A 27,404-nucleotide genomic window follows, 5' to 3' on the forward strand; every position below is an offset into this window, starting at 1 on the left:
CTAACCCTAGCCCTAACCCTAGCCCTAACCCTTAACCTGTACTCCATATTTTTTTTTACTGGATTATGTGATCTGTTGGTGTTCGATTTCTTGATTTCTTTGTGTATTTTGGAGATAAGACTTCCAGGGTTACTGAAGTGGGGTTAATGAAGATCTTTTCCCATTCTGTGGGCCGCCATTTTGTCTTGTTGGCCATGTCTTTTGTTTTTCACAAGCTTTTCAGTTTTAGGTGGTCCCATTTATTAATTGTTTCTCTCAGTGTCCATGCTGCTGGAGTTATATTTAGGAAGTGGTTCCCTGTGCCAATGCGTTCAAGTGCACTTCCCACTTTCTCTTCTATAAGGTTCAGTGTGGCTGGCTTTAGGTTAAGGTCTTTGATCCATGTGGGCTTGAGTTTTGTGCATGGAGATAGGCATGGGTTCATTCTCATTTTTCTATGTGTTGATATCCAGTTATGCCAGTACCACTCGTTAAATATGCTCTCTTTTTTCCATTTGATACTTTTTGCTTCTTTATCAAAGATCAGGTATTCGAAGATGTGTGGATTGATAATCTGGGTCTTCCTTTCGGTTCCGTTGGGCCTCCTGTCTGTTCTTAGGCCAGTACCAGGCTGTTTTCAGTGCTGTAGCTTACAGAGTATTTTTTTTCCTGATCTAATCACGCTACTTCCCAAAGAAAAAAGAGAGGAGAAATCACTAAATGATGAGAACATTACTTGAATGAGAAAATGGGTAGGTACCCTTATGCTTAAAGATGTATTATCTACAAAGTGCTAAAACTTAGAAGTGAGTCTTAGGAGGAATGTCATTACACAGCTTCTTTCCAGATGTCTTCAAGTGAGTCCTAAACAGTCTATTCACAAGATGTGACCTCAGAGCTTCAGTACAGAACAACACGTTTTCTGTTCAACTGAATCTTCAAGGGGTTTGATAAGGATTTTGTATTCTTGTTCTGTCGAGGATTATTCTTAGGGGTCTTTTTTTTAAAAAAAAATATATAATTTAAGGAAGAGTGTTTTTTTTTAAAGACATATTTAGTGATTATTTTTCTTTTCCCTTAGGGATAAAGAAATGGAGAAGTACTTTGAAGCAGTCAGTCACAAAAATAGAAGTAGGGAGGACGTTTCAAAACACCAGGCCATTAAACTTTAGCTACAGGGAAACCCTGTCTTGTGGAAAAACAAAACAAAAAACAAACAAACAAAAACCCGAAGCCAGGAATCATTGCAAACACCTGTATGTTCAGATACCAAGCCTGAGCAAGTTTGAGTGCCTCTGCTGGGCTCTGATCTGCTAGAAAAGCCAAAGAGCTAAAGTACCTTAGTTAACCTCTTCTGTGCCCCACCTTAAAGGAAAGGAAGGATGTGTGTGGCAAGTCGGTGCCTGCTCAGAGACCCCACACATTTGAGGACAGAACAGAGAAACAAGATCGGGGTAAGGGAGGTAATGCCTCCAGAAGTACTTTTATTGTATAGGATGGTTTTGGTTATCCTGGGTTTTTTGTTTTTCCATATAAACTTGATTATTATTCTCTCAAGGTCTGTGAAGAATTTTGTTGGGATTTTGATGGGGACTGCATTGAATCTATAGATTGCTTTGGTAGAATTGCCATTTTTACTATGTTGATCCTCCCGATCCAAGAGCATGGGGGATTCTTTCATTTTCTGGTATCCTCTTCAATTTCTTTCTTCAAAACCTTAAAGTTCTTGTCAAATAGGTCTTTCACTTCCTTGGTTAGAGTTACCCCACGATACTTTATGATATTTGTGGCTATTGAGAAAGGTGATGTTTCTCTGATTTTCCTTTCTGCTTCTTTGTTCTTTGTGTATAGGAGGACTACTGATTTTTTGAAGTTGATATTGTATCCAGACACATTACTAAAGGCATTTATCAACTGTAGGTGTTCTTTGGTAGAGTTTTTGGGGTCGCTTATGTACACTATCATGTCATCTGCAAATAACAAAAGTTTGACTTCTTCCTTTCCAATGTGAATCCCCTTGATCTCCTTATGTTGTCTTATTGCTATTGCTAGAACTTCAAGCACTATATTGAAGAGGTATGGAGAGAGTGGACAGCCTTGTCTTGTTCCAAATTTTAGTGGAATGGCTTTGAGTTTCTCTCCATTTAATTTAATGCTGGCTGTCGGCTTGTTGTATGTTGCTTTTATCATATTTACGAATGCACCTGTATTCCTAATCTCTCCAAGATCTTTATCATAACGGGGTGTTGAATTTTGTCAAATGCTTTTTCAGTATCTAATGAAATGATCATATGGTTTTTTTTCTTCAGTTTATTTATATGATGAATTATGTTGATAGATTTTTGTATGTTGAACCAGCCCTGCCTCTCTGGGATGAAGCCTACTTGATCATAATGTATAATTTTTTGGATGTGTTCTTGGACTCTGTTTGCCAGTATTTTATTGAGAATTTTTGCATCAATGTTCATGAGTAAGATTGGTCTGTAATTCTCTTTCTTGGTTAAGACTTTGTGTGGCTTTGGTATCAGGGTGACCGTAGCTTCATAAAAGGAGTTAGGCAATGACCATTCTGTTTGTATTTTGTGAGACACATTAAGGAGTATAGGTATTAACTCTACTTGGAAGTTCTGATAGAATTCTTCATTGAAATCATCTGATCCTGGGCTTTTTTTGGTAGGGAGGTTTCTGATGACAGCTTCTATTTCCTCGCAACTTACAGGTCTATTTAAACTGCTCACCTGGTCTTAACTTAATTTCATATATGGTATTTTTCTAAAAAAGTGTCCATTTCTTCCACATTTTCCAATTTTGTGGCATACAGGCTCTTGTAGTAAGATCTAATGATTCTCTGAATCTCCTCTGTGTCTGTGGTTATGTCCCCCTTTTCATTTATGATCTTGTTAATTTGCGTGCTCTCTCTGTGGCGTTTGGTTAGTTTGGATAGAGGTTTGTCAATCTTGTTGATTTTCTCCATGAACCAGCTTTTTGTTTCATTGATTCTTTGGATTGTTTTCTGTGTTTCTATTTTGTTGATTTCAGCCCTCAGTTTGATTATTTCCAGTCTTCTACTCCTTCTGGGTGAGTCTGCTTCTTTTTCTTCTAGAGCTTTCAGGTGTGCTGTTAAGTCTCTAATGTGTGCTTTCTCCATTTCCTTTATGTGGGCACTTAGTGCTATGAACTTTCCTCTTAGCAGTGCTTTCATAGTGTCCCATAGGTTTAGGTTTGTTGAGTCTTTATTTTCATTGAATTCAAGGAAGACCTTAATTTCTCTCTTTATTTCTTCCTTGACCCAGGGGTGGTTCAGTAGTTGACTGTTCAGTTTCCATGAGTTTGTAGGCTTTCTGGGGGTAGAATTGTTGAATTCTAACTTTATTCCATGGTGATCCGATAGTACACAGGTGATTACTACAATTTCTTTATATCTATGGATGTTTACTTTGTTACCAATTACATGATCAATTTTTGAGAAGGTTCCATGAGTTTCTGAAAAGAAGGTATATTCTTTTCTGTTTAGGTGGAATGTTCTATAGATGTCTGTTAGGTCCATTTGGTTCATTACATCTGTTAGTTCTCTGATTTCTCTGTTAAGTTTCTGTCTGGTTTACCTGTCCACTGGTGAGAGAGGAGTGTTGAAATCACTCACTATTAGAGTGTGGGTTTCATGTATGTTCTGAGTTCTAGTAATGTTTCTTTTACATATGTGAATGCTTTTAAATTAGGGACATAGATATTCAGGATTGAGACTTCCTTCTAATGAATTTTTCCTGATATGAGTATAAAGTGTCCATCTCCATCTCTTCTGATTGATTTTAGTTTGAAATCAATTTTGTTAGATATTAGTATAGCCACTGCCACTTGTATCTTTATTCCATTTGATTGGAAAACCTTTTCCCAACCCTTTACTCTGAGGTAGTGTCTGTCTTTGTGTTTGAGGTGTGTTTCTTGTAGGCAGAAGAATGTTGGATTCTGATTTTGTATCCATTCTCTTAACCTGTACCTTTTTATAGGTAAGTTGAGTCCATTGATATTAAGCGATATTAATGACCAGTAGTTGTTGACTCCAATTATTTTGCCTGGTGGTAGTGTTTGTGTGTATCCCTTCTTTGAGTTGTGCTAGTGGAGGGTTGTCAGATGTTTGTGTTATTATGGGTGTTGTTGGCTTCCTTGGTTTGTGGTTTTCCTTCTAGTTTTTTCTGTAAGGCTGGGTTTGTGACTACGTATTGTTTAAATCTGTTTTTGCCCTGGAATATCTTGTTTTCTTCATTGATGGTAAATGCAAGCTTTGCTGGGTATAGTAGTCTGGGCTTGTATCCTTGGTCTTGTAGTTTCTGCAGCACATCTATTCAAGACCTTCTGGCTTTTATGGTTTCCATTGAGAAGTCAGGTTTAATTCTGATAGGTTTCCCTTTATATGTTACTTGACCTTTTTCCCTTGCAGCTCTTAATATTTGTTCTTTATTCTGTATGCTTTGCGTTTTGATTATTATATGGCGAGGGGATTTTTTTTTTGATCCAGTCTATTTGGTTTTCTGTATGCTTCTTGTACCTTCATAGGAATATCCTTCTTTAGGTTGGGGACGTTTTCTTCAATAATTTTGGTGAATATATTTTCTGGGCCTTTGATTTGTAAAGCTTCTCCTTCTTCTACCTATTATTCTTACATTTGGTCTTTTCATGGTGTACCAGATTTCCTGGATGTTTTGTGTTAAGAATTTATTGTAATTGTTTTGTTCTTTAATCAGTGAGTTTATTTCCTCTACAGTATCTTCAGTGATTCTTTCTTCTATCTCTTGTATTCTGTTGGTAATACTTGTCTCTGCAGTTCCTCTTTGTTTACCCAAATTTTCCATATCCAACCTTCCCTCGGTTTGTATTTTCTTCATTACTTCCATTTCATTTTTCAAGTCTTGAACTGTTTCCCTTAACTGTTTTATTGCTTTTTCTTGTTTTTCTTGGTTATCTTTGAGAGATTTATTTATTTCATCTACTTTTTTGTTTGTTATCTCTATTTCGTTATGGGAGTTTTTCACTTCCTGTTTAAGTTCTTCTATTATTTTCATATAGCTCCATTTAGAGTCCATTTCTTCTATTTCTTCTGGAGTAGGGTGTTCAATTCTTCTAGTTTCGTGATCCCTGGATTCTGGTGATGCCATGTTGCCTTTCAGGTTGTTGGAAGAAGAATTACATTGGCGCCTGCCCACCTCTTCCTTCAAATGGAGCCAGGAGAGTCTTGGTGTCTTGGTCCAATCTTTGCTGAGACTGACTCTTTGGGTGGATCTCTTCAGCGCAGGAGCAGGAACTGTTCCTGTCCCTCTGGATGGAGCTCCTCAGCACAGACACTGGGATAGCTGGTAGTCCAAGGACACAGGAGACAAAAGGGCGATCATGGGGGCAGGACAGGGCAGGTCGAGCGGAACACAGAAGACCCTGCAGCAGGAACTGAGGGGGGGGAGAGCTGTGCTCTTCCGGGACAGTTCACCCAGGGATAGCACACACTCACCCCTCTGGATGGAACTCCTTAGCACAGACACAGTGATAGCTGGTAGTCCAAGAACACAGGAGACAAAAGGGCGATCGTGGGGGCAGGGCAGGGCAGGGTCGAGTGGAACACAGAAGATCTTGAAGCAGAAGTTGAGGGTGTTGTGCTCTCTTCCAGGACAGTCTGCCCAGGGATAGCACACACTCACCCTCTGGATGGAACTCTTCAGCGCTCAAGCAGGGATAGCTGGTAGTCCAGGGACACAGGAGACAAAAGGGCAATCGTGGGGGCAGGGCAGGACAGGGTCGAGTGGAACACAGAAGACCCTGTGGCAGGAGCTGGGGGAGGGGTTATGTTCTCTTCCAGGACAGTCTGCCCAGGATAGCACACACTCACCCCTCTGGATGGAACTCCTCAGCACTCAAACAAGGATAGCTGGTAGTCCAAGGACACCAGAGACAAAAGGGCAATCATGGGGGCAAGGAAGGGTTGAGTGGAACACAGAAGACCCTGCAGCAGGAGCTTGGGGTTTGGCTGTGCTCTCTTCCAGGACAGTTCCAGGACAGCCCGCCCCGGATAGCACACACTCACCCCTCTGGATGGAACTCCTCACCCTCTATTTAAAAAAAGAAAAAAAGAAAAAAAAAAAAAAGAAAAAGAAAAATATCCATAGTCCATTTTTTGGGAATGTGGTCAAAGTATTTCAGTTTATTTTTTTTTAGATTATATACGTACATATGAATAGAGCTATGCTGATGTCAACCTTAATCATAAAAGCTTATTTTTCAGTGAACAGGAGTCAATGAAGAAGTTCTCAAAATAGTAAGCATAAAAGACTCTATTCTCAATTCTAAACAGTACATTAATCTTAAACCCACCACTACCAACAAGTTTCCAATAACAGCAAAAAGGAGAAAGCAGAGCAAATGTTACAGGGAAGAGTATTACAGGGTGCTGTCTTGTGTACATGACACAGCTGTAAAAATCATGACCTTATAGCAGCTGTGGTTGTCTTCACAGACATACACAAGATCATGAAAGCCAAAATTCTAGTGTAGGTGGAAAAGACGATTTCTAGATACCACTCATTACTGGGGAGATATGGGTAGTTGTTGGAGGATGAAGAATCATTCATTTTGAGTATGTGGCTATTGGTATGTTTCCCATGCCCCAGAAAATGGTCCCATGCCCATTCACATATGGACATGATTAGTTGTATTATAAAAAACAAATATATTGAAGTTAGGAGGGATACATATAAAATGGATAAGAGATCATTTCAGTAGGATTAATGAGATTGGATATGGTCATGTTTAATTGTATATATGTATGCAATTCTGAAAAATAAAAAAATATATTAAAGTCAAATAAATAATGCAGGTAGATGTGTTTGGTACTTCATCCTCTTGCCTGATGATGGTTGATATGTTCACTTGCTTTATGATGCTGTGATAAAACAATAACTAAAACCAATCTAGAAAGAAAAGACATTTACTTCATCTTTGTAGTCATCATCAAGAAAATCCAAATCACCAAGTATAGACAGGAACCTGGAGGCAGGACCTTCAAGAAATGCTGCTTAGTGGCTTGTTCCTCATGGTTTCCTCAACTTGTTTCTTTATACAGCCCAGGAACATCAGCTCAGTGGTAGCCCTTCCCACAGTGGGCTAGACCTGCCTGAATCATACATTAACAACAACAACAACAAAAAAAAAAACCTGTAACGTTGTTCAAATGTCCCATTCATGTCTTCTCCCCACCTGTGAGATATAGTCTGGACATCTAGTGTTTGAATCAAATCTGGCCTCCACTCTCTGTTTCAAGATAGTTTCAAAAATTCTACCTAAACATCCCCTATATTTCCCCCAACACATGGGCTCCTTTAACAACATCCAGTCTATTCACACAGGTGTACATATCTTTGCACCATGGGAAGCACATCCTGTACATCAGTCAGGTTCCATATGTCTACCTGATTTCTTTACCCCAAGTCATGTCCAACCTGTAGGCCTAGCCTGCCCACACAATCTCTCTTCTACCTGAACCTGCTCAGTCTAGATTAGACTTAGAACTATTAAAGGAAGCTACACACTTAGACATCATCATAAAACACCAACAATATCCAAAATTAGATCAATATCTTCCCTCTAAAACCAACCAATCCTATAGAAATGGTTGCCAATGAAAATTGTCTAGATGAACCCCATAACCCAGAAGTTAAAAGAGCAATCATAAATGGCATCAGAGACTTTGAATAATATAAGAAGACTCAGAGAAATAGAAAAATGACTTTTTCTTTAATGTTGTAATTTATTCTTTTCCTTTTTAGGGCAATTCTTAGAGAATTTAAAAAGAACAAATCATAATATCGTGAATACCTTTATAATATACATGCTGGTTTAGTTTTGCAGCCCATATAATGAGATGTTTCTCTGTACTTAGCTCCTTCACAGTCAGAAATATCAAAGAAAACACAATAATACACAGAATCAAGACTCTCTGTGAATCTTCCATTTTTACATGGCTTATTTTTTTTACTCCTTTTAATCTATCATTACCTGTACTCTGTCTATTTAAAGACTTTACCATCTTTTTAAGCATTAACTTTATTTTATGACTTTATATACTGTTTTTCTTCTCTCCCAAGCTTATAACTTTATCTAACAGCATGACCCATTTAGAGGTCTTTTATGTCTGAAGCTGTCTTATTGCACTGTCTTTAATTCTCTACTCTCTTGAAGAGCTTTTAAAATGCTAAGCAGCTAGGCTGCAGCTGCTCTGGATGTTGGCTCCACCTCTCTCCAATTTCAAAATGGTGGCCCTACCATTTCTGCTAGCTCTGGGGCCACCAGGCAGAAGCTGCACTCAGCACTTTAACTCTGAGAATGAGCATGCAGCACATACAGCCAAATCTGCCACACAGAGCACTGTGCAGCCTGGAAACATCTCTCTGTACGGCAGCAGAAATTTGCCACGTTCTCCTGCTTGTGCATGCCTAGTAATGCTGATCCCGCCACCTGCCCAGGCAAGGAGCGCTAAGTCGAAGGCATGGTCACAGGTACTTTGTTCCCGATCCAGAGTGGGCACACAAACATCCGGGCCCACTAATGCCATTTAAATGCTTAAGAGCTTGCATTTGTACCAGCGGCACAGCCCAGGAAGCCATGTTTTAAAATGGTGCAGCTTTTTTCCTGCTGATATTGCTGAGTCGGGAAAGTTTCTCTGTGGCACCCCACCAGCAAACAGCAAAAGGCTGTGTTAAACTCTATATTTGTGTCTAGAATTTCTTTTAAAGCCCTCTCATGTTTAATGTGGAGTTAGTTGACTATTTTGATGGGCCAATCTCTTGTAGGAGGAGCATTCCTGGTTCCCGACTGGCTTAGCCCCAAAAATAACCACACAGAAATTGGATTAATTAAATTACTGCCTGGCCCATTAGCTCTAGTTTCTTATTGGCTAACTCTCACACCTTGAATACCCCATCTCCATTAATGTGTATCGAAACTTGACTGTGGCTTACCGGAATGAGTATAACCAGTCTCTCTCAGGCAGGAGAGCCATGGCGTCTGCCACACTTCCCTTCTTCCCAGCATTCTGTTCTGTCTACTCTACCCACCTAAGGGCAGCCCTATCAAAAGGCCAAGGCAGTTCCTTTATTCAAAAAATGAAGGCAACACAAATACAGCAGGTCCTCCTACACCAGAGTAGAGCCAACTTAAATGCCAGCCTGGTCAGGAAAGCAGCACTTCAGTTAAATAAAGTTCATTCCCAGGACTCTAGCGCAGTGACTAACAACCTACTGTGATTCCTGGTAAGATGATCCCATTTCTCTGGCCTGCCTAGACACCTGCATGCATATGTACATGTACAAGACTAAAAGCAGAAAAACTGACATCACATGGTTATAGATAAAATAAATCTTTTTAAAATAATTTTTTTATTGATTTTTATATCCCAAGTTTGATTTACCCCATTTCTATTCTCCAGTTCCCTCCCCCCATGTCCTCTTCACTCCCCAATCCACTCCTCTTCGCTCTTATTCATAAAGGAGCAAGACTCAATGAGTGTCAACAAAGCATGACACATCCATTCAGGATAAAAAAAGAGAGCAGCCAAAGTGCAGCCCGGACACGGTCTGAAACTCAGCATTCCACCCCATCCCACAACACTACATTTCCACCTCTACCCCTACTCACAACCCAGGCACCCAACTTCCCACACTAAGCCCCATGCCTCCTCCATCAGGGACACAAATGATTTGCAGGAATGAGGGGCACATTGGGGCACAATGAGGGTGCTCGATGAGGAAGGAGATGGAAGGCAGAGAAAGCTGGACACTTCTGGCTCTGGAGCCTGGCTCCAGGCTGTGGTAGAGGAATGAGGAGGGCCCAGAGGGCAGGTGGGTTGATGGGCTGGCTGGTTGGCCACCTGACTTGGCCTGGTGTGACTGACCCAGGTTCAGGAGCATTGGGCAGGAAGGGCTTGTCGGGACTAGGTAGCCGAAAGGGGTGCAGAGGGCTTGCAGATGGATGTGCAGACAAGTAAGCAGCAACAGGCTCTTTGGGCACAGCAGCAAGTGCCACTTCCATCTGTGGCCATACCTCCCTGGAAGAGCCCAATCTCCTTTAATCTCAGACGACAGACTGGGTTGGGCCTGGTTAATACTTTGATGGGAGGTCTCCCTGGAAATATCGGGTGCTGTAGGCTTTACTTTGGGCCTTTTTGGCCCTTGTGGCCTTTGCAGCAGACCGTGGGTCAAGAGTCACACTGGACAGGACAGGCTACTGCAGTCTCTGCACATTGGAAAAAGTGCGCACCTCTGATAAGTTTGAAATCCATCCACCGTTCAGAGCCCTGATGCACACAGGAAATCCACAAGGGAAACACCCTAATGGGGAATCCCAGGACCACCTAAAGAGCTAAGAATCACAGAGTATTGGCTTATGAGTGATATGCAGCCCAAGCTGGCCTTGAACCAGAAAAACCCTGGGCTAGCCACCACCTCACTTGGCTCCTTGGTTCCCCAGCTCCCCAGATCCACAGGCAGGTTGGTGGGTGGATGCTCTCTCCAGACATTGCGTACAGACATACTTGGCCTGGAAAACTGGGACAGCCCAGGGAACAGGATGACAAACACACCACCAACTGTCCTCAAGTAGGCCCTGTGACCTGGGCTATGTGGGGTGGGTGCTCCAGACTGGATTTGGCCAGGCTCTGGCATGGTGTCAGTAACATGAGGGAGCTAGAGCCAGAGCCAGTGCCAGAGAGGGAGGGGTGAGGTACAAAGAATGCCTGGGATAACAGTCCTGCAAAGTTCACCACTGTGTATTCAGGAACAGATAGCCAACCCCCTCCAGGCTCAGGACCCTAGGGAAGCAGTCTATTAAAAAAAAAAAAAAAACCTGCTCTCCCCAGACGCAGACTTCTATACCTATCCCTAGGGACTGGTGGTATAAGCCAACCTGTGTGCCTGTGAGCCTGCTTGCCTGTGTATAATGTGCATGTTATGTGGGTGGACATTCTTTTGTGTAGGCCAGTGTGACTTGTGTGTGTGTGTGTATGTGTGTCTGTGGTTGTGCATGCATGCTTGTTCTTAGGTGTCTTTGTCTGGTTCTTTGTTTGGGTGTCTGTCTTTTTTTGTTGGGAGAAGGAGTGTGTGTGTTTTTATATGATGTGTGTGTGTGTTGTGCATGCTTGTTTGTGCATGTGTGTTTGGGTGTGTGCACCTGATTGTGAGTTCTGTGTAGGTTCTGATCATGTACATTCATTCAGGTGTGCTTGGGTGTGTGTGTGCTTGTGTGTATACCTAAATACTTTAATATACTCATGCATGCGTGTGCATGCGCATATATAGGAGTGAGAGCCAACTGGCACTGGTGCCCTCTAGGACTCGCTCAGCTGCTGGGCTAGTCACAAGTGGGTTGGGATGCCAGATACCAACATCTGGTTGCTTACTGAGGCTAACCTGAGGAGCCAATGACTGGCACAGGGATGGAATCAATGACATGGAGGCAAACCACCGAGGTCCAAGATGGGCATAAAGTCAGGTAACTGAAAGGTCAGGTGCTGATCCACTAACCAGGTGGAACTATCATGAAGCTGCTTGGTCACCCTGAGCCAAGGAGAGAGGTCTGTGCTGTGGGCTTCAGATGCCAGCCGAGTGCATCCTTATGACAGTTAAGGCACAAGACGGTCCCAATCGGAACCAGAGCTGGGCTCAAAGGAACAGACGACCCTTCTTGAGTCTTCCTTGATGGCAACAGCGGTGGGTGGGGGTGCAGTGATTCCCATTGGGAATAAGGGTAGTTAGGCCCAGATAGTTCTGTCCTGCAGCCTGCCAATGCCCCCACTGACCACAAACAGAGAGCACTAAGACCCATATTCCAAGTTCCCTAGGAACCATCTGCCCAAGAGCATCTTCCATGCTGGCCAGACTGCCCTTTTCTCCCCTGCACAGTGCAGGACTTCACAGGGAGGCATCCACAATGAGGGACTGGATGGCACCAATGGTGATGGAGTAGGGCTGAGAGTGTGGTTGAGCATGGGGCCAAACTGGAAGCCAAGGAGCTGGCATTACAAGTTCCAAAGAGAGAAATCAAGGATCCTCCTGACCTCCCATGCATGCACAAGCTTGGGCAAATATGCACACTCATGAACATGCACACCATCTCTCTAACCCAATCCCAGTTTTAGGTTTTTTTTTTTTTTTTGATTTTCCATGAGAAGGGGAAAACCAGGATAGAGCAGGAGGAGCAGGGTGAGGAGGAGGAACAGGAAGAGGAGGTGGAGAAGCCTACAGTTCCTCAATGATGAGAGGCTAGCACCTAGGGACTACCCAATACATCCAGGTACCACAGTAGAGCACCTACAGGACAGTGTCTATCCTGTCTGGGAGGATGTCCCTGTGATCCATCCCCTTTGCCTGCACCTAATTGGGCACCTCCCCAGGGTGCTTGTGGTAGACGCTGCCAGAAAAGAAAGCTGAAACAATGCAGTCGGGCAGTGCCTCGATTTCTTCATCCCACCCCCATCCCACCACACCACACCCCCCACCCCACCCCTACTCCCAACCCGGGTGCCCACCTTCCCACCCCAAGCCCCATGCATCCTCCTCCGGGCATGCAGGAAGGAGGAGGACTCTCAACTTGCCCAAAGGCAAAAGCTGGCTATCTGGCAACAGTCCCAAGTTGGGGTTGGGGGTGGTCAGGGTTCAAAGCCAGTCCGTGCCCTGGGAGTTCCTGAGGCCCTTTCAAATCCAACACCCGTGGAGCTTTCACCAAGTGAGCCAGAGATGTGCGTACACTGGACCCTAAGACCAGGACAAGGGAAGAGCTGGTTTGTGGGACAACTATTCTGACAGAGGCATGGTTAGTGCACAGTGAGGGGGCCCTATGAGGAAGGGGAGAGAAGGGAGAGAAGGCCGGACACTTCTGAAACTGGACCCTGACTCCAGGCCGGGGCAGAGGACTGAGGAGGGGACAGCTGGCAGGCAGATGACCCAAGCAATCAACCCCTTTGAACCCCTTTGTCTGCACCTACCTGTGCACCTCCCCTGGGAACTTGTGGTAGAAGCTGCCTGAAAAGAGAGTTGCCAAAATGTAGCCCTGACAGGGCCTCGAATTTTTCATCCCACCACACAACACCTCACCCCACCCCCACCTTTACTCCCAACCCGGGTTCCCACCTTCTCACCCCAAGCCCCATGCCTCCTTAACCAGGGACATGTTGGGGGACATGCCAAAATCCAGGGACAAGGCAAGTAGGAGTGGCCAACTAGGGTTTGCCTCCTAGCTCTGTGCCCACTTTCACCTAGGGTACTTGCCGGCTTCACTGAAATTGGTGAAAGCTCTGCCACACTCTGACACCACTGGCCTTCTCAGAACCTGTATCACCCGGTTCTGCGTCACCCTTCTCGGTATGGGTCGCGGGCCTCCATACCTATGTGAGTTTGGGCAAAGACCTGGAGATTGAACAAAAGACACAACACAAGAGACCTGAGTCATTTAACAAGAGATCACCGAATGCCACGGGGGTGGGGTGGGGCGGATTGGCATATCTTCCCAGGCAGGGGGCAGAGAGCAGCAACAGCAGCTAGAGAGACCTTGGAGCCCTGTGATTCTCCTGGGCAGGTGGGAAATTACCATACCAAAGGTGGACTTGTGCCCTGCAGCTAAATCACCAAGCTAGCAGAGTGAGCACAGGGACTAGCAGGGAGCTTTAGCTGGCTGACCAGAACTGTCCTCAGAGATGCACCCCAGGGAGTAAGGGGAGACAGGGCCCAACAAGAACCGATTAAAACATAGCCAATTACTTAATAATCTTGACAATCTGTGCATGTTTTGAGAACATCATTTGCCATTTCCTAGCAATGTAATTATATATTAGAGACTATGACTTACTTGTCATGCAATTATTCTAGGCTATGAGCTATAAATATATAATGAAATTGATTTACCTATCTAATAAAATCATCAATAGTATCTAAGATGTTTGAAATGAACTTTACAAAATCAAGATTTTTAAGTCGCTGTTTTCAATTAGTAAACACTGTAGAATAAAGTGTTTTGTCTCTACCTGGATGATTATGAATAAATGGTTATTAATTGAATACATTCTATCACTGCATAAACAAAGGAGATAACTTATGGACCCCATATTAAATGAGTCTATGGAGTACTAAAATAAACTACAAAGATTTTTTTTCAAGAGTTTTCAAATTACTTTTGGTACATAAATGACTGGGATTAACAAAATCACATAAAGTAAAAACAAACCTAAGTGTAGACTGCTGTTTTCAAATTCTGGCCATGTCTCTGCTCCTCATTTACTTTAGCCTGAAGACTTAAGGGGAAAACTAAGCTCTTAAAATGAGAAAAAAAGATGTATGGCATATGTTGTGTGAGTGTGTTCCTGGGTGCCACGCCAGTGCGGTTTGGATGCCTAAACTAGCAGGGGATGCAGGGATTCAGACACAGAGGCTTCCATGCAGGGAGAAGAACAGCAACCTTTATTTTATCCCAAACTAGAGCCTTTTATACCTTTAGGCAGCTGACCGGAGAGATGCTGAGCAGCCAGAGGTCAAGATCAGGGCATCGTCTACTGGGAATGCTTCTGTGGAAAACCACTTGTCAGAAAGAAGACAAACATCCTTGTTGATTATAGAGGACAAGGAAGTTTAGCTGTTGGTCAGGGGGAGTGAGGGCAGCCAGATCACAACACCTGGGGAGTCATGAAACACATATCTTTGTGTCAATACCAGGACCAATAATACATAAAATGATGGTTGCATAAAAGTTCAACTTGAAGAACCAAGGAGTTTATCAGGGTTGCTTACAGGAGCTGGGATGATTTAAATATTGCCATATCACCAGAAAGTCCACCACAGCATGAATGATGATGATTTATGAATGTTGTAGCCTTGGAGTTCTCTGCTAGACTTACAGGAAGCTCCCCAGGTTGGAGAATCTCCTCCAGGAAGCTTAGCTGCTCAGACAATGTTCCCATCAGAAGTTGTTTACAACTTCCAGAAGTTAGGGCAGGGCCCTTGTGATTCTTGATTCAGCTCCCCAGGACTTGTAAGGTTGTTTACTTATCAAGTCTCAGGAGCTCCTTCAATGAGACAATGTTTCTCTTCAGAGGAACTGCTACACTCCACTCCTTTGATGACTCTTGTTTTCTCCCCACCTTATTTTCTGTGATAGTCTCAGCCTTCCTATTAGTGACAAGAATACCTATGTATAACACAGCCAAGGTTACTTGTCATTAAGGACTATGCCAATGATTATGACTCTCTGAAATACTCTATCTATTGCAAAAAATCGAGTTTTGTTCCAGGAGCTAGGGAGCTGGGGAGACAAGTGGGATGTTGGGTGGCCCATGATTGTGATCAGTTTCAGAGCTGCGTGTCACTCAAAACAGCCTCTACCTTGTGATTCTTAGCTTCCTTCCTTGGCCCTGGGATTCCCCACTGGGGTGTTTCCCCTGTGCGTTTGCTGCATGCCTGGTTAGATTTCGAACCTTGTCAGAGGTTGGTGGGCCCTCTTTCCAGGGTGCAAATGAAGGTGGCCTGGTCTGACCCAGGCTGGCCCTCGGCCCACAGAAGATCAAAAGGAAAAAAATAAAACGGCCAAAAGAAAAACCTAGTGCACCCAGTATTTCCAGGCGGTCCCCCATCCTACTACTAACCAGGCCGGACTTTGCTTTGCTACCTAGATCAGACAAGATCAGGTACATTCAGGGCGGTATGGCCATAGAAAGAGGCAGCATATACTGCAGAGCTACTAGAGTTTGCTGCTTTGCTTGCCTCCACACCTGCCCTCATGACCTCCAACACCCCTTCTGGCCACCTAGTCCAGCCAAGCCCAGCCACACCAGGCTGTTCCAGGAAATCTACCCGCCGACCTGCCAGGGAGGCTCTCCTCAGCACTGCGCCCGGACCAGGACTCAGGATACAGGGCCAAAAGTTGCCTCCATTACCAAGGAACATTCTCTCCCTTTGTTCCCTTGTCTCCTGTTCCTCATCTGGCAGCTTCACCCTGCCCCAACGGAGCCCCTGGCAGGTTTGCTGGCCCACAAACCAGCTCCTCCCTTGCCCTGGGCCTATAGTCCAGTTTGCGCACATCTGGCTCCCTTTGTGGGGAATTCATTGGTGTCAGATTTGACAGGGCCTCAGGTAACTTCCAGGGCATGGACTGACTTTGGACCCCGACTCTACCCCCATCCCCACCTGGGGCCTGTGTAGTCAGCTTTTGCCTTTGGACAGGTGAGAGCCCTCCTCCATCCTGCAACCATTCGTGACGCCTTGAAGGAGGCACGGGGCTTGGGGTGGGAAGGTGGGCACCCAGTTGGGAGTAGGGCTGGGTGTGTGGTGGGGTGGGATGCCACTGCTGCAGCCTCCAGAGCATCGAACCACAAGACTGGCAACAGCACCAACCCCAGGGGCCCCGGCAGAATCTGCTGGTCTGGGAGGCGGTGGCCACTGGCAGAGGGAGCAGCAGCAGAGAGGTCCTCTTCTTCAGCCCCCTCCAGCTCTTCCTCCTCCAGCTCTGCCATATGGGAGGCTGGTCAGTTGGGTTGAGCAGTCTCCTCCAGAGCCAGCTAGGTCCCTGCACTGCCTGTCCCTGCGCTGCCAGCCACCAGCCACAGCCCTGAGCACTGGACTCCCCTGGCTGGGGTCTTAGGGGCTGAGGGTTTCCAGGAGTTCCCTCAGCAGCAGCTGGTCCTCCTCAAGTTCTGAGACTCCCTGGGGCTGCATAGGTGGCTGAAGCAGGGAGCCCCAGGCCATGGCCAGAGCCAGAGCTGCAGCTTGGCATCGCAGCAGTGTGCTGTCAATTTAGGAGTGTGGAGACAAAAGAGAATTTGTTGTTGAAGGATCTGAAAACATAAAGGAGACATCTACATCAGGCTAGTCAGTACTCTTTATAGTTTCTCACTGTCTTGTTTGTAACAAAAATCCTCCCCTCCTAACTCTGTACTAAAAAGAACTTTTGATAAGTGCACAGTATATGAGAATATTTTGTACCTATGAATGTTACTTCAATAGTATGTTACTTCAATAGTATGTTCAATATAATAGATAGTATCAGACATGCATTACTTAGTGGGGAAAATTTTTTCAAGAACTCTCACCACAAAATGATAGATATTTGATAACTATCATAGTTTAGTTGTTACAGTGTTTATAAACAACAAAACCAATTTAACTCCTTAAATGTTTATAATAACTTTTCACTTAAAGTAAATTATGGAGTTTTTGAGAGATGGCTCAGAGATTAAGAAGACCCATGTTTAATTCCCCCAACACAGATGATGAACTACAATCATCCTAAATTCCTGTTCCTGGGAATATAATGTCCTCCTGTGGCCTCCACAGTCACTGAATATATATAGTGCATAGATATATACGTAGACAAAACACCCACATACCTAAAAATAAACCAATATTTAAATTAAAAAATTAATAAAATTTGTAGTGGAAGGAATATTTCAGAAGATAAAAGCAATTGTTGCTCTTACACAAGACTAAGATTTTGTCCCCGACATCCACATGGTGACTCACTATTCTCCATAACTCAAGTTTCAGGAGGTCCAACACCCTCTTATGAACACTGTGAGCATGAAGCCTGCACGTGGTGTGCCGATAAGCAAGCAGCCAAGGCCCTCATGGTCATATATAAAAGTCTTTTAAAAGGAAGAAGACAAAATAGAAACATAATGAAGATCTATAACTACATGGATAAATGTAGATTAGAACCAAAGAGAAAGTGGTAACATAGATATATGTAAATATAAAGGCTGGCATTCATGTAGATATAGCTATTGATACAGATAAGACAGCAATAGATAGAGTTATCTCATGTAACCTACCAATCCTATGCAGTATCAAAGATTTTTATCTTTCAATTACAAACTTTAAAGTGGATACAGAGATGTGCGTAATAACATGTAAATTTAAATGCAAGTTTGTTATCAATTTCTTTCTATACATACATCATGTTAGTACTTTGCTACTTCTTTTTGTCTATTGATTCTCAGAAGAGTTTGAGAGACTCTTCAATCATGTTTTCTATGGACATATCCTAAGACGTAAAACTTTTCTGAGAGCTCCTTTGACTTCTCTGTTTCTCAGACTGTCGATAATTGGGTTTAACATGGGGGTAATGACCCCATATAGCATAGAGATGAGTCTGTCTCTAGCAGGACAATGTTGATTGGAGGATGGGTGGTTAGAGGTAAATATGGTTGTGCCATAGAACAAGAAGATGGGAAGCACAGGTGGAGAAAGCTTTGCTTCCCTTATACTGACTGGATGGTGGTGAGAATGCTGTATATGAATGAGATCAAAGTGATGAGAAAAGAACCAACTCCCAAAATGCCTCTACCACTAAAACAAGCATTTCTGGCATGCAGGTGGATGAATAGCACAGGGCCACCACAGGTAGGATATCACAATAGTACTGGTTTACTCGATGGGACTTGCAGAAAGACAGACTAAAGGTAGACTTTGTGTGGAGAAAGGAGTTGAGAAACCCAGCTACCCAGGTCCCTAACAACAGCTGCACACAGCGAACCTTGGTCATGATGAGGGAATAAAACAGAGGAAAGCATATGGCCACATACCAGGCACAAGTCATCACAACCAGCAAGAAAACTTCAGTCCCAGTTAGGGCCACCAGGAAATAGTGCTTCAAAGCAACCCAACAAAGGAAATGCTGTGATCTTCAGTCAAGAGATTCTTGACCATCTTGGGGACAGTGGCTGATGGACAGAATATGTCTAGCAGGGACAGATTTGCCAACAGGTAAAACATGGGAGTTTGAAGGTCCTCTCAGTCACTGTGGTCATGAGGATGACCCTGTTTCCCAGTAAAGTTATCTGATAGATGTTGATAAAGGCCACGAAGAGTGAATAGCACACCTCAGCAAGGTCAGAGAGCTCTATGAGGATGAACTGAGTTACTGTGTTAAGATTGTAGATGTCCATATTATATGTCACAGAGATGTTTCTAAGGGAAGTGAAAGCAAAGAATGAATATTCAAGTGATTAATTAAATTAATGATCCCGATGCTGAGAAAGTGGGAAAACAGCAGAATATGGTAGAAGATGAATTGTCTTACCACTATCGTATTTACTATTATCTGATTATGGTAGATCATCTTTTACATGTGTTTTTGATTTGTTTTGTAGGTATTTCATTGAGTGTTTTGTATCTATGTTCAAATGGGAAATTGATCTGCAATTCTTTTATTTTGCATAGTCTCTATGTGGTTTTAGTATCACAGTAACTGTGGCCTCATAAACTGAATTTGTCAGTGTTCCTTCTGTTTCTATGTTGTGGAATACTTTGAGGAGTGTTGGTCTTAGAAATTCTGGTACAATTCTGTGCTAAAACCATCTAATCCTGGAATACTTTTTGGGGGATGGGGGTTGGAAATTTCTTCTAATTCAGTAGGAGTTATGGGTACATTTAAATTATTTATCTCACCTTGATTTAACTTTGTAAGTGGTACCCATTAAGAAAATTACACATTTCTTTTTATCTTTTTTTAACTTGGTCTAGTAAAAATATATCCTTATGATTTGTATAGCGTGTCTTATGATTCTCTGGATGGCCTTGGTGGATGTTATTATCTGGATTTTCCTTTTAGGCATTCTAGAACTTCTGTGTATTCATACATTTTCTGAATATACACAATTACCATCCCATATTGAGAGGAAATTCATTGAGTAACTAAAGACACATTGAATATTCATCTCTTTCTTAATCATAGAGAATTTTAAGGCTCTTCTTATTTCACAATTAATTAAATGTTGATCTATTTTTCACACTACCTTGAACATTTGATTCATTCTATCAAGTTTATTTTAATGCATATGTCACTATATACTACTTTAGTGTAAATTAAGTTAGAATTATTCCATTGCACAAATGCCTACATCAAATTTTCTATTCTATATTCATCATATTATACAAATATATATTCATTAGTAGATAAAACTTTAATACTAGGAATAATCAAATATATAGGTAGTCACATCAACAATGAGGATGTACTTGGAACAAATAAATATAGAAATGATTCTTGCCGCGCCAGCATGGCAACTGTCATTCTCCTGAGCGAGAGATGTCGGGATTAACACGCAACACAACTTCAGGTTCTGCAGACAAGCCATTATTCCATTTTCTCACACAGTATATATAGCCCTCAGCAGGGGAGGCCAAGACAGCAAAAGCAGGAAGCTCATCACCTTAACTCAATGGCTTAGGGGTAGACATCCTTAGAAACATTGCTGAACACAACAGATTTGTTCCTGTTTTTGTTCCTATTTTCAACCAACTGCAGGAGTGCAAAACAGATCAAGTGGGGGTGTGAAGGCCTGTCCTCTAGGGACCCAACAGATTCTATTACTTTAGCACCACATCGTTAAGATATGAACAATAGCATTTTATTAATTCATGCATAACAAAGATATTAAGCAGACTGTTTGGGAGAAGTTAGTAAAAAAACAAAGATAAGTATTTTGTTTGATTTGTCATTCTTATAAACATTTTTCTACAACATCACATATTACTCATCGCAAAAACTGGTTAGAAAATACTATGAAATATTACATCTTATAACCCTACTTCTATTTATTTTGCCAGTGAAAACAGTGAATACTTCTTTGGAAAGTTAATATGCACAGAAAAATATTATAAATAATACATAGTGATTTATATCACAAAATATATAAAGGTTTTTCTCATCTTTCTCACATATAATACATCCCTACATTTAGAAAACTAAGACCATAGAATTTTGAATTTGAGGTCATCACGAAGTACATATCATGGTCCTGTTTCACTCCTTTTCATTCCTCAAGCAGCAACAAATTCGGAGCATATTTCAGAGTAAATAAACTTCTATTGCCAGTCACTTCAAATCTTGAAATATAACAAAGAAAACTACTACAGAAATTACAAAATATGTGTATGTCATTACAAAGTTGAAGAAGGGTGTTCCTGTGTGAATAATAATGACAATGATAGAAACAAACTGAATCATATCAATTATTAGGTTTTTGCATTTTTGAAACCCAATGGGATGCTCAGATTCCATCCTATATGTTAGTCTTTCAAATACAGAAGTGAGGAAAGCAAAATAAGGCTCTTTTTTACAATAGCAGCATCTTCAAGCACAAATGTTTACTTATATACTAACTCATTTTTTCTCACAGAAATTTGGCTCTTTAAGCATGAACTATAAAAAATATACTTTAGAACATTATGATTCATAAATCTACCTTATTATTCAGATTATATAATCAATATACACACAACAAAACAGGGTAACACATATTTCTTAATTTTGTGCATTAGTGTTTTAATGTATTCTACGAAATGATTGGTCCTTATTATACAGAACACAGCTTTTACTCACATGTAAAGGCTTCATATATTTATCAGTCTTTTCATTCTAATATAAACAAATTTATTTTTAACAAATGTCATCTAATTAAAAATAAAAGATTTTTATCAAGAACAGTTTTCCAAAACAAATTCTAGAATCTTATGTAGGGATAAATTTCTAGACCAGGGATTTAATAAGGGTTTAATAAGAAACCCTTATTAAATTCAATCTTTTCATGTGTATTTTACGGTTATGTGATATAATTGGGAATTGTAAACATACAAGTGGGAATTGATAAAGGCAGGCCATGGGACAAGGGTCACCCTGCGCAAGGCCAGGCTACTGCCATCTCTGCACATTGGAAAGAATGCACACCTCTGATAAGTTTGAACTCCATCTACTGTTCATAGCCCCGATGTACACAGGAAACCCACAAGGGGAAACACCCCAATGGGCTATCCAGGACCACCTAAAAAGTGAAGAAACACAAAGTATAGGCTTATGAGTGACATTCAGCCCAAGCTGGCCTTGAACCCGACCAAGATCCTGGGCCTGCCACCACCTCACTTGGCTCCTCAGTTCCGCAGCTCTCCAGCTCCCCAGCTCCACAGGCAGGTGGGTGGGTGGATGCCAGTTTGAGGGCAAGCAAACCTGCCAGGGGCACGCTGGGGCACGGTGAGGGTGCTCGATGAGCAAGGAGATGGAAGGAAGAGAAGGCTGGTCACTTCTGGCCCAGGACCCTGGGTTCAGACTCGGGCAGAGGACTGAGGAGGGCTCTGCTGGCAGGCAAGCAGGCGGGCGGGCGGGCTGGCAAGCCACCTGGCATGGCCTGGTGTGGCTGAGTCAGGCTCAGGGGCATTTGGCAGGCTGGGCTTGGCGGGACACTGTGGCAGAAAGGGGTGCAGAGTGTTTGCAAATGGGTGTGCAGGCCAGCTCAGCAGCAGCAGGTTCTTTGGGCACAGCAGTGAGTGACACCTCCATCTTGACCATACCATCCTGAAAGAGCCCAATCTCCTCTGATCTCAGAAGATAAACAGGGTTGGGCCTGGTTAATACTGGATGGGAGACTGCCTGGGAATACCAGTGCTGTAGGCTTTTCTTTTGGCCTTTTGGCCCTTGTGGCCTTTGCGGCAGGCTGCGGGCCTAGGGCCACTTTGCTCAAGGCCAGGCTACTTCCATTTGTACATTGGAAAGAATTCCCACCTATGACAAAGTTCGAAATCCACACACTGGTCAGAGCCCTCAGGCACACAAGAAATCCACACTGGAAACACCCCAATGGGGAATCCCAGGACCAGCAAAGAAAGCTGAAAATTGCAAGGTAGAGGCTGTCTTGAGTGACTTGAAGCCCAAGCTAGCCTTGAATCCAAGCTAGGTCCTGGGCCACACACCACCTCACTTGGTTCCCCAGTTCCCCAGCTGCAAAGCTCCCCCGCTTCACAGAGTGGTGGGTGGGTGGATGCTTACTCCCAGGCATTGGGGACAAACAGACTTGGCCTGGAAATCTGGGACAGCCCAGGGAGAATACTTTCAAACACACTGCCAACCTGACCTCCTGCAGTCCCCCTGGCCTGGGCTGTGTGGGGTGAGTTTGGAGCTCAACAGGCACTGGCATGCCCTTGGTAACATGAGAGGGAGTTGTAGCCAGAGCCAGGGCCAGAGAGGGAGGGGCAAGGGGAAAGGGACACCTAGGATAGCAGCCCTGCAAAGCTCAACACTGTGTATTCAGCAAGAGATCGCCAACCCCCTCCATGCTCTGGACCCTGCAGAGGCAGTCTATAAGGAAACCGGCTCTCCCCAGCTGCACACTTCTCCACCCACCCTGAGGGACTGTAAGCCAACCTGTGTGTCTCTGTGTGTGCTTGACTGTGTGTAATGTGCACGCTTATGTGAATAGGCCCATGTGGGTGGTCATGTGTTTGTGTATGCCACAGTATGTGCTTTTGCGTGTGTGTGTGTGTGTGTGTGATGCATGCATGATTGTGCAAATGTGTCTTTGTCTGGGTTTTTGCATGGTTGCATATCTGTCTGTTATTTTGTTGGGAGATGCTTGAGAGTGTGTGTGTTCTTGAATGGTGTGTGTGTGTGTGTGTGTGGTGTGTGTGTCTGCTTATGTGTCTGGGTTTGGGTGTGTCCACCTGCTTGTGTAGTGTAGGCTCTGATTGCGTGCATCCTTAGATGCTTGTTTGGGTGTCTTCCTGCGTGTGTGAGTATGTATGTATGTGTGTGTGTGTGTGCTTGTGTGCAGGCCCGAGTGTGTTAGTGCATGTGTGCTTGTGTGTGTGCATGCGCACGTGTAAGAGTGGTAGCAAACAGGTACTGGTGCCCTCTAGGGCTCTCTTGACTGGTTGGCTTGTCCCGGATGGGATGGGATGCCAGATATCAACAACTGGTTTCTTCCTGAAGCCAACCTGTGGGTCCAAGGCCTGGAGCAGGCATGGAATCAGTGAAGTGGATGCCAACCACTGGGTTTCACGATGTGCATGGATTCAAGAAGCTGAAAGCCCATTCGCTGTTAAATAAGCAGGAGGAACTATCATGCAAGCTGCTGGGTCACCCAGTGCCAAGCAGAGGGACCTGTGCTGAGGGCTTCAGATACCACCCAAGGGTATCCGTATGACAGTTCAAGCACGACAAGGTTCTGCTCAGACCCAGAGGTGGGCGCAGAAGGAACAGACTACCTTTCTTGAGTCTTCCTTGATGGAGGGAGCAGTGGTGACCAGAGGAAATAAGAATAGATAGCACACATAATTCTGTCCCAGGACCTGCCACTGCCCCCACTGATCACAAGCAGAGAGCACCAAGACCCAAGTCCCAAGTTCCCTAGGAACCATCTGCCCAGGAGCATCTTCCATGATGGTCAGCCTGCATTTCTCTCTTTCCCACGCTGTGCAGGGATTCACAGGGAGGCATCTGCAATGGGGAACTGGATGGCCCCACTGGTGATAGGGGTGGGGCTGTGGATGTGAGTGCGCATGCGGCAGAACTGGAAGTCTAGGAGCTGGCATTCCATTTCCAAAAAAAAAAAAAAAGAACGAAGGAGCCTCCTGATCTCCTGCACATGTGCATGCCAGTGCAAATATGCACACAAGTGCACCTGCACACAGGAACACACTCACACAACATATGCCATACATCTTTTTTTCTCATTTTAAGAGCTTAGTTTTCCCCTTAAGTCTTCAGGCTAAAGTAAATGAGGGGCAGAGACATGGCCAGAATTTGAAAACAGCAGTCTACACTTAGTTTTGTTTTTACTTTATGTGATTTAGTTAATCCCAGTCATTTATGTACCAAAAGTAATTTGAAAACTCTTGAAAAAAAATCTTTGTAGTTTATTTTAGTACTCCATAGACTCATTTAATATGGGGTCCAAAAGTTATCTCCTTTGTTTATGCAGTGAATGAAATCAATTAATAATCATTTATTCATAATCATCCAGGTAGAGACAAAACACTTTATTCTACAGTGTTTACTAATAGAAAACAGCCACTTAAAAATCTTGATTTTGTAAAGTTCATTTCAAACATCTTATTTTGATGATCTCAATAGACACCCAAGAAAAAACCCATTCAAAGACATCTAAGCACAAGCATGCACACACCACACACACACACACATGCAGGAAGACACCCAAGCACACTTGTATGAACACACATGATCAGAGCCTACACAGACAGACACACAATCAGATGGACACACAAACACACATACACAAGCAGGCATGCACAAACACACACATCATACAAGAACACACATACTCCTAATATTGTCCCCACAAAAAAAGACACCCAAGCAAAAACCCAGACAAAGACACCTAAGCACAAGCATGCAGACACAACCACAGACATGCACACATACACACATATACAAGTCATACTGTGACCTACACAAATGAACATCCACCCACATAACATGCACATTATACACAGGCAAGCAGGCTCACAGGCACACAGGTTGGCTTATACCACCAGTCCAGTCCCTTGGGGTAGATGTAGAATTATGTATCTGGGGAAAGCAGGTTTGCTTATAGACTGCTTCCATCAGGTCCTGAGCTTGGAGGGAGTTGGCCATCTGTTGCTGAATACACAGTGGTGAACTTTGCAGGACTGTTATCCCAGGCATTCTTTGTACCTCGCCCCTCCCTCTCTGGCACTGGCTCTGGCTCCAGCTCCCTCTTATGTTACTGAGCCCATGCCAGAACCTGGCCAGCTCCAGTCTGGAACACCCACCCCACATAGCTCAGGACACAGGGCCTACTTGAGGACAGGTGGTGGTGTGTTTGTCATCCTGTTCCCTGGGCTGTCCCAGTTTTCCAGGCCAGGTATGTCTGTACGCAATGTCTGGAGAGAGCATCCACCCACCAACCTGCCTGTGGATCTGGGGAGCTGGGGAACCAAGGAGCCAAGTGAGGTGGTGGCTAGCCCAGGGTTTTTCTGGTTCAAGGCCAGCTTGGGCTGCATATCACTCATAAGCCAATACTCTGTGATTCTTAGCTCTTTAGGTGGTCCTGGGATTCCCCATTAGGATGCTTCCCCTTGTGGATTTCCTGGGTGCATCAGGGCTCTGAACGGTGGATGGATCTCAGAGGTGCACACTTTTTCCAATGTGCAGAGACTGCAGTAGCCTGTCCTGTCCAGTGTGACTCTTGACCCATGGTCTGCTGCAAAGGCCACAAGGGTCAAAAAGGCCCAAAGTAAAGCCTACAGCACCCGATATTTCCAGGGAGACCTCCCATCAAAGTATTAACCAGGCCCAACCCAGTCTATCTTCTGAGATTAAAGGAGATTGGGCTCTTCCAGGGAGGTATGGCCACAGATGGAAGTGGCACTTGCTGCTGTGCCCAAAGAGCCTGTTGCTGCTGTGCTGTCAGCACATCCATCTGCAAGCCCTCTGCACCCCTTTCGGCCACCTAGTCCCGACAAGCCCTTCCTGCCCAATGCTCCTGAACCTGGCTCAGTCACACCAGGCCAAGTCAGGTGGCCAACCAGCCAGCCCATCAACCCACCTGCCATCTGGGCCCTCCTCATTCCTCTACCACAGCCTGGAGCCAGGCTCCAGAGCCAGAAGTGTCCAGCTTTCTCTGCCTTCCATCTCCTTCCTCATCGAGCACCCTCATTGTGCCCCAATGTGCCCCTCATTCCTGCAAATCATTTGTGTCCCCGATGGACGAGGCATGGGGTTTGGTGTGGGAAGATGGGTGCCTGGGTTGTGAGTAGGGGTGGGGATGGGAGTGTAGTGTCATGGGATGGGGTGGTATGCTGAGTTTCATGCCAAGTTCGGGCTGAAATTTGGCTGCTCTCTTTTTTTATCCTGAATGGATGTGTCATGCTTTGTTGACACTCATTGAGTCTTGCTCCTTTATGAATGAGAGAGAGGAAGAGTGGATTGGGGAGTGAAGAGGACATGGGGGGAGGGAACTGGAGAAGAGGAATCGGGTAAATCAAACTTGGAATATAAAATCAATGAAAAATTTAATTTAAAATATTTATTTTATCTACAACCATGTGATGTCAGTTTTTCTGCTTTTAGTCTTGTACATGTACATATGCATGCAGGTATCTAGGCAGGCCAGAGAAATGGGATCATCTTACTAGGAATTACAGTAGGAAGTCCGTCACTGCACTAGAGTCCTAGGAATGACATTTATTTAACTGAAGTGCTGCTTTCTAGACCAGACTGGCCTTAAACTTGGCTCTACCCTGGTGTAGGATGTCCTCCTGTATTTGTGTCACTTTCATTGGTTGAAAGGGCAGCCCTTAGGTGGGTAGAGTAGTCAGAACAGAATGCTGAGAAGAATGGAAGTCTGGCTGACACCATGCCTCTCCTGCCTGAGATGGATGCTGGTTAGACTCATGCCTGAAAGCCACAGTCAAGTGGCAATACACATTAATGGAGACAGGTTAATGAAGATGTTAGAGTTAGACAAGAAGAGGCTATAGCTAATGGGCCAGGCAGTAATTTAATTAATAAAATTTCTGTGTGGTTATTTCGAGGTCTAAGCAAGACCAGTACCAGGAACTTGGCCTGCTCCTCCTACAACACTATCTCCCAAGTTG

The 27,404-nt window shown here is 43.8% G+C and overlaps 1 pseudogene; it reads right to left on the reverse strand.

Annotated features, from left to right (window-relative positions):
• Positions 1-17,839: 17,839 nt before the first annotated feature.
• LOC148118875 (olfactory receptor 5V1-like) lies at positions 17,840-19,242 on the reverse strand (annotated as a pseudogene).
• Between the last annotated feature and the right edge of the window lie 8,162 nt (positions 19,243-27,404).

Source organism: Myodes glareolus, chromosome 19 (genome assembly GCF_982192425.1).
Source record: "Myodes glareolus chromosome 19, mMyoGla1.1, whole genome shotgun sequence".
NCBI lineage: Eukaryota > Metazoa > Chordata > Mammalia > Rodentia > Cricetidae > Myodes > Myodes glareolus.